General features: G+C 32.5%; 1 long non-coding RNA gene across 1 annotated transcript; it reads left to right on the forward strand.

Annotated features, from left to right (window-relative positions):
• Positions 1-5,243: 5,243 nt before the first annotated feature.
• On the forward strand, positions 5,244-7,388 carry LOC145165422 (uncharacterized). The gene is made up of 2 exons (XR_013740052.1): positions 5,244-5,589; positions 7,044-7,388. It is a non-coding gene; the product is annotated as an uncharacterized LOC145165422 (long non-coding RNA).
• Positions 7,389-8,545: the final 1,157 nt, after the last annotated feature.

Below are 8,545 nucleotides of genomic sequence, written 5' to 3' on the forward strand. Positions count from 1 at the left end.
CGATATGCCCCTCGATTTGTGACTGGGATGCTGAGGATCACAAAACAGGGTGTGAATAACCATGAAATTACATGGTGCCCCCAATGTTACAGTCACCTATTCGATGTGCCGGTTAACCACACACGCTCCACCGAACTATGACAAACAATGAGTCACCCTTTGCTACCTTTGCTTAGAACCATTTAGTGTGCCGGTTAACCACACACGCTCCACTAACGTCTTCGCAAGGGCACAAAGTGTAATTTCATAGAATTGCATCAATTCACTTTTGCCTAAAATAACTAAGATTGGGAATTTTGTAAAAGCATTTAGTTACTTTTGTACTTCATTATACTTATAATGGAAGGTTTATGTCCTATCCTACCCGTTCGGCTAACGACCCTCCACTAGTCAAGAGTGTGGTGGGTAAGAGTGGATACCCATTCAATCGCCATTTTATAGGCAATTTCCTTAAACACCTCTTATAGACTAGCTTCGTGAATGAGGCCTACTAACGGTAAGACTGACTGTTTACTCATACATATATATAATACTAGAATTTTAATGTTATATATAGTATAGGGTGTATTTTACACTTTTAAAATACTAGATGGTCTAATTTAATAAAACATACTTTTAATTTAATTAAATGTAAACCATATCACTATGGATTTATTAACTCTCTTTTAATTATAAACTTAATTAATTTAATAAAACCATAAGGGTGTGATTTGAACTTTTCAAAAACAATACTAGGGTTTTAGAATCTAACATTTCTAAATTAAACTTTTAATCAACTTTTAAATTCCAAAACTTGAGGGCAAGTTTTGAAACATTTCAAAACATTGGGGTTTCAACTATTTAAATTTCAAAACAAAACCTTTAAGTTCAAATTTAAACCATAAAACTTACATGGGCACAAATGAAACTTTTTCACAACACAAGGATCAGATAACAAATAATAGAAATTAAACAATTAATTTTGTCATTATCTATATTTGACCTAATTTCAATTTCTTGCAATATAAGTTACCCAATTAATACAAATAATCAATCTTTAATCATATAAGGAAGTTATTATCTAATCAATTGGTAATTATCTTTTGTTTAATCAAGGATATTCTCAAATATAAGATAAAATTCGAATATTAAAGATCCAAAACAATTAAGGCAAGTATCCTCAAGCAAAATAGCAAGAAATCCCGAAATCTGCTCTTACTGACGCTCGAACTCGCAGAGTTCCTCTATGGACTCGCCGAGTTGGAGCAACTAGCCGAGTCCACATTGGAACTCGCCGAGTTCATCAGTCAGGGAGCCGAAAAATCGATTTTGAAGCTTGAACAAATAACCAAGGCATCAATACAATAGAAACCAATCAAGGCTCTGATACCACTGATGAGTTTTAGCCATAAGAACATCCTATGTGCTCATGCAAACCCTAATGCTTGGATCTAGGTTTCTCTATTGTACATGCAATGTATCCAAGACTTACAATCTTAGATCTAACATATTATAAACTGAAATTAGGGTTTAGAGAATTACCTTTGATTGTTATGTAGCAATAACAATCTCAAATCCTCCTTGTAATGGCTTTAGAAAGCTTAGAGTCACAATTGTCACTCCTCTAATGGCTCACAAACACCAAGAGCAAGAGGATGAAGAATAAGGAAAGAGGAGGCTGCCCAAAACGTGTGGAAACCCTAGTGGAACTCTTAGCCACATTTTTGGGGCTTAAGGGTACTATATATACATGTAGGCTATTAGGGTTTTCAACTAGGAAACCCTAATCTGACTGCTTAAGCCCTAAGCAGCCCATGGACCCTTTTAGAATATCCCTTGGGCGATTTCTAATGGGTTTCCCCATAGAATTCGTCCAACCTATTATTCCAAGGTGATCCATAGCCCAAATGCAATTATCTTATAATTACAGTTCCAGTCCCTTAAGTTTAATTAATCTCTTTTAGCCACAAAATTAATTATCAATTAATTCTTGACTAATATTAATTAAACAATATGATTTCTCCTTTAATATATTATTCTCATAATATATTAATAAATCATAATTAATCCTTTCTCTCCATAATTCATCCTATCAAGTTGCTTTGGTGAAGGCAACCCAAAAGGACCATGCACCATCGGGTCAAGTACATACCAAAATAGTTATGGACTTAGACACTAATCCAACATATAAGGCATATTATAGCTATAACATAAATCATCATATAAAAGTAATTTAGGCATCTTCCTAATTATAGCTATAACATAAATCATCATATTATAGCTATAACATAAATCATCGTATAAACGTGAGACTATTGTGTGTTTTTCAGTTTTTGTGTAATCACATTTTATCTAATTTTGTTATGTATTTCAATCAACTTATGATTTTAACTTATGATTTTGACATATATAATTTCCCTTAAATATTTTTACATGAATTTCCAAATTCGAGTACTCCTCAAGTACTCGCTACTCGGCAGTCGGCCGAACAAATACCAAATAGCTAGTTCTACAACCTTGGTAACAATTTTAAAACATTTACATTATATTTTTTTGTTTATTTTTATTTTCTACGTAATATTTCCTTTTTATTTTTTAAAAGACCTCACTGTTACATATTTAATTTTATTGTTAGATATTATTTACTTTAAAAATATTACATATGCTTAAATAATAAAAGAAAAAAAAGATGATATATAAAATGTTTCAAAAAAATAAAAATATATTTATTAATTAAAAAGTAAGTTTAGAATTGATCAATGATTAATTAATATTTATGATAGTAAGTTTTTGCTAAAAATAAATTAGAAGAAAATTGATTTGTCAAATCAAAAGGGTATAAATGAAATAAATAATCACTCATTTTCGATGCTTTAAAAATAAAACTTGATAATACAAACAAATATGAAAAATAAAATTTCTATTAAAGGGGGATTGGGTGGGGGGGGGGATGACGTTACCATGGTAATCACATTTTCCTCTTGTTCACATTTAAGCAGTTTCTGTTTTTTTACACATTTGATCATTTAACTTGTTTAATGTGTTCACTTATTACTATTGTTACCTGAAATGGCCGATAAAAATGGTAATATGTGAATACATTTAGAAAGTTAAATGGTTAGATATGTACAAAAAAAAAGTTACCTAAATATGAACAAAACGAAAATATGATAACCCTGGTAAGTCATTTTCCCTTCTGTTTTAGTTACCAACTATAACATTATACTTTAAAATATACCTTAAGCTAGCTATAACTATGTACTTTCAAAATTCAACATACTAAGACGTATTTCTTATAATACGACATTGTATATTTTTTTCATAATTCTCTAAAGCTTTAACATGGAGAAAGATTAAGAATTTGAAATCACACATAATTTGTTCAAACTTTAAAGTTGTAATGGGTGTTCAAGAAACTGCATACCAAAAAACTTCAAGAAATAAGCTACTTAAATATATCAAAATTTAATTGAAAATTCTTAGCATTTCATTTATATACTTGAATTTCATGACTTTGAAAATACATACACAAAATACACCGCCATAACATCTATAAATAAAAAATATAAACAGTTGAATCGGATAAAAGTAATGAGCTATTTGGTAGCATGTGGATGATTCATATTTGTATGATACAGAAGCTTGGATGAAGAAGAAGATCTTTATGAATCTGTATCTGAACGATAAATTGATGTTTGTTTAGGCATCTAAATCCATGCCTCTTAATGAGAAAAATGACCAGTTTAACACTCTAAACTAACTTTCACATACAAATTAAACATAATAAAACATCCAAATTAGACAACATCCAAAATGTAGGTACATCTAAAATAACACAACTAAATTCTCATGAAAATAAGTCAAATCCAAATTCAAAAAATATCTTACATAATTATATCATAAAAAGTTGAAGAATGAAAAAAAAACTTTTTATAATCATGTACGGTGAGCAAAAACTTTGATTGTAATACATCAATGACAAATTTTGTCTCTTGTTAAATCCTCCTCATGTTCCTTCCATCGGATTCAATTGGAACCCACACCCTAAAACTAGTCAAAACCATAGAGATTAAAGAAGCAAAATGATCCGATTCTAAATTAATTGTTGTCCAACAGCCAACTTCAATCAAAATTACAAAATCCCATAAGAAAAGAACAACACCAATCAAAAGGGTTTTGCAAGAGAGAACAAAATAAATTAGAACCGAATCAAATGAAAAAAATCGAGCATACACCAACTCAACAAAATGGTGAAGAACAACAAGAACAACAATTCAAACATTAATTTTGTACAAAATCAAGCAACAAGAACACAATTCAAACATCTATTTCGAGCCAAAAAACAAATCAGAAAAACTTACCAGCAAAGGGCGAGCAGGCGAGGGGGACATGACGAAGGCGGAGCCGGAGCAGCGCTGCCAGAGACTAGCAGGAGGAGGCGGCGATGAAGCCGGAGGCTTACAGGGAAGTTGTTGGCGCTTGAAGAAGAGGGAGAATGAGGGATGAGTGCTCGACGACAGGAAGAGGGGAAAAGAAAACAAATGCTAACGCTTTTTTTTAGGTAAGGGTATTACATGGAATTTTTTCGCCCAGACTTCTCAATATCTCTTCCCGATGCAGACCATTTTTGCCTACATATGACCGATTAAGATGCTAAAAAAGTTTAAATTAAACACTCTGAATTTGAAAGATCCTAAGCCAACCTCTTTAAGGGATTATTAAGAGGTCAAACAAACAGCCCATTAATATTGATTTTGTTTGGATCGACAAATTCATATTTTGTTTTTTGTTTTTTTTTTATAATATTGAAAACAATCGGTTTGTTAGACCAGGGGGAGTGGGTGCGGTTTTACCCACAGTTCCGCCACATCATCACCCAAAACATCGTCCCCTCCCTGCTATAGGAACCACACTTTCTCTCTCTTCATCCAAATAGTGTCGCACTCCGCCTACTCTTTATCTTCTCTCTTTAACTGTTTCTCTCTCTCCTCCTCCTTAAGTATATCACACCTAGTGTGTGGCAAAAAACCACACTTTGTGTGGTAAAATTAACATGACACTTATGTGGCGTCTATGTGGTAAAGAAGGAAGTGCAGTTCTTGTAACACCACTCCCTCCAGCCTTAAATGTAATTGTAAAATCAATCTCTTAGATTGGATAGATTGGTGCCACAAGAACAGCACTCCCTCTTCTGCCACATGGACGCCTAATAAGCGTCATGTAAGTTTACCACCCAAAGTATGAGTTTTTGCCACACACTAGTTGTCGTATACCAAAGGCGGAGAAAAGAGAGAAGATAAAGAGTAGAAAGAGTGTGACACTGTTTGGGTGAAGAGAGAGAAAGTGTTGTTCCTACCGTAGGGAGGGAACGTTATTTTGGGTGACGATGTGGCGGAAGCGTGGTTGAAACCGCATCCACCCAATGATCTTAAAATAATAATAGTTTAAATTTTAAAGATTTTTTTTTCTCAACCTGTCAATCGGTTTATGGGGTACGCGCTCCGGTTGAAGCTTGCTTCGTTCTCCGCCGGTGCTGCGGTGGCGTCGGCATTTGGATTGTACTTTATGCACCATGATTACATTCTCGTCCATCAGTCTATGTCTCAACAGGTACTTTCTTCGATCTGCATCATCTTCTTTCCATTTTTTTAATCATCTCGATTCCTATCTTATTGATTTATTTGCCTCCCTGTAAGTTGTTATTTTGTCCTAAGCTCCTCTTATAACATTGAAATTTCAGTATATGATCTTAGGTGGCGTTGTTGCATAATTGCAATGAATAATGGTCAAACATATAACCCTCGATTTCTGATAATTAAGCAAGATAACCTAAAATGTCGATTTGGGAACCCTTATTTTTCCTTGATGTGAACTATACTTCTTATGTGATGTATTTCACTTGATCTTTCACCTACAATAATGTCAGCATAGCTATCCCTTGATCTTTCACTTACAATAATGTCGATTTGGGAACCCTTATTTTCCCTTGGTCACTTGATGTGAACTATACTTCTATGTAAAACTTTCTTCTTTATTTAAAAAATATATAATAAATAATTTTATTTAAAACTTATGGTGTAAAGTGTCGAAAATGAAATAATTTCACAGCTTGCGTTATGGGATTGGGGTAGTGTTGTTGGGAGTGGGTTAGAACTGTTTTGTTCTTATTTTAGGTTTAATGGTTTTGGACTTTTTGTAATGAAACAGATTCTAATCATAGGATCTTCAATCTTGTTATAAAATATAAGAATAGGATCATGTTAATTTCAAATAGATCAAATGTAAGTGGATTTCCATCCCCATTTCTATGGGGCTGAAAGAACCATTTGAATGAGAGATTGAGGATAAATCACAATTTGTCTCTGTTTGTTTCAAGGGCATTTTGGGCACACAACTAAATCATTTCTCTTGAAGCCATCACCAATATGGGATTCAACAAGTAGTTTTATTGGGGATTTGGGATTCCATGTTACACTTCATAGTCATCTTTAAAGGTAGAAATTAAATAGAAGTACAGTAGCTATAGTAAAGTAGAGATTGAGGGGTATTTTGGTCATTCTCGTAGATAGATCAGTCTAATTGAGAGTATTAATAGGAGATCGATGTTAGTGTACATCATTCCATTAGCACCTAGATGATATATCATAGCAGGAGACAAGAGGAAGGGGAGTCGTATCATCTATTTTTGGCTTTGTCAATGCTTCCAGTCAATGGGATGTGTTTGGACTTTGGAGTGACACATCTGTGATCCATTTAACAAACAAATATTTATAGGAAAGTTGAAGAAGGATATTTATGTCTTTTTGCATAAATACATTCCAAATCCTTAGATATTGTTGTTTTTGTAAGTGGATCTAAAAGTTTATCATTTTTGTATCGAATGAACCATTTAAGCGAGAAATTAAGTGTAAATCACAAGTTAAATACTAAAATATAAAATGTGTAATATAAATAATAATACACATGCGATTATATTTAATCACAACATAATCTTTAATAAGAATGATAACTTTTAGATTATTTATTCCTCATTCTAAATGAACCCTAGTATTTGTCTTGTGTAGATTAATGAAGAATACAAGGCTTTGGATAGACACGTCTCTTCACTGGAAAACTCAAAACGAGAAGTAACTAAGCAAGTCGAAACTTCAGATAAGACATGACAGAACATGTTGTACTGTGTCTGATATGCTGACATGTATTGTACTGTGGTTGACACTGATATCCATGGAAAATATCATCGTTTTGTCCTTTGTAACAAGTGTTGTCTTTCCATTAGGTCAAGTTTGCTATCTGTGAAAAGAAATACGAAATACGAAACCCAAAAAGAGGCCACGAGTTAATTTTAAATATTATAATGTGGTTGTGGATAACTAGATATGCATGTTTTTTGGGTGGAGATTGTATAATGTTTTTTGTGTCTTTATGTTTATTTGCCCATAGGAAGTGAGATTGTATAATGAATGAAATGGATAGGTTCATAGAATTGTAAATTGTTGACCCGTGACTTGCAGTTTGCTTATACAAGACAAATTCCAAATCATTTTCAAAGTAATTCCTACAATTACGCCAAACAATTCCTTCTACCAACGTAAATCATGCCATTTAAACATACTTCATCTTCACTGTTACCTTCATTTAAATATGTACTTTCTTATTGTATTTAATATGTGTCACAGACTTTCGTTTTTATTAATTTCTTAGTACAATAACTTTTGGGTCCACTATAACTGTTGTTTAGGGTTATAAACGTATTTTGATGAGTAAAGGAATATGTTAGTTAATGAAAGGTTAAAGGGTTAGTTGATAGGGATAGGGGTAGAAGGGGCACATCACATGCGACATGGAACCCGTGGTTAGATTAGATTACAGGTACTCCATATTCAGGGGCATATCTTTTTCCCCCCACACCTTCCTGCCAAAACAAGACTTTCAGCTTTTTACAATTTTTTGCGTACTACCATAATAGTGATAGTACCATACATGCCCATAATTATCGTTTTCAGCAAAAGGACACAACACTTTTGGTTAGGATTGATAATTAATGTGTTAATTACGGGTATCTTTGTTGATTATAATTTTGGTAGTTAGTAGTTGGAAGGTTTAGTTTTGACAAAAATATAAGTTTTTTGAAATGCTATTTGAATAGTAACTTTCGAATTAAAAGGTTTTTGTTCTAAACTTTAAGATCATAAATTCAAACACAAGTTTTTCTATAAGCTGAGGTTTTTTTTCTTCTAAAATTAAAAGTTGAAAATTCTTGCAAGATCGTTGCCAAACTCACCCTCTGTTTATAAATTATATTATAGAAAAACATAAAACAACCAAAATGCGTAAATACAGATTTTGGAATTGCCCACTAGCAAAAGAAAGTTATTATTTTAAATGTTTCAAGAATGGCGAAATACAGATTTATATATGGCGAAATACAAAATCTATATATTGTGAAATACATGATTTTCAATAAAAAAAAAATATTTTTTGAAATCTTTTTGGTGGGAACAATTCAAAAGGCCATAAAGTAATTTCACGGCAAAGTATTTTGCAATTTTGTGTAATAAATAAA

Source organism: Lactuca virosa, chromosome 3 (genome assembly GCF_052849685.1).
Source record: "Lactuca virosa cultivar CGN04683 chromosome 3, Lactuca_virosa_CGN04683_v6, whole genome shotgun sequence".
NCBI lineage: Eukaryota > Viridiplantae > Streptophyta > Magnoliopsida > Asterales > Asteraceae > Lactuca > Lactuca virosa.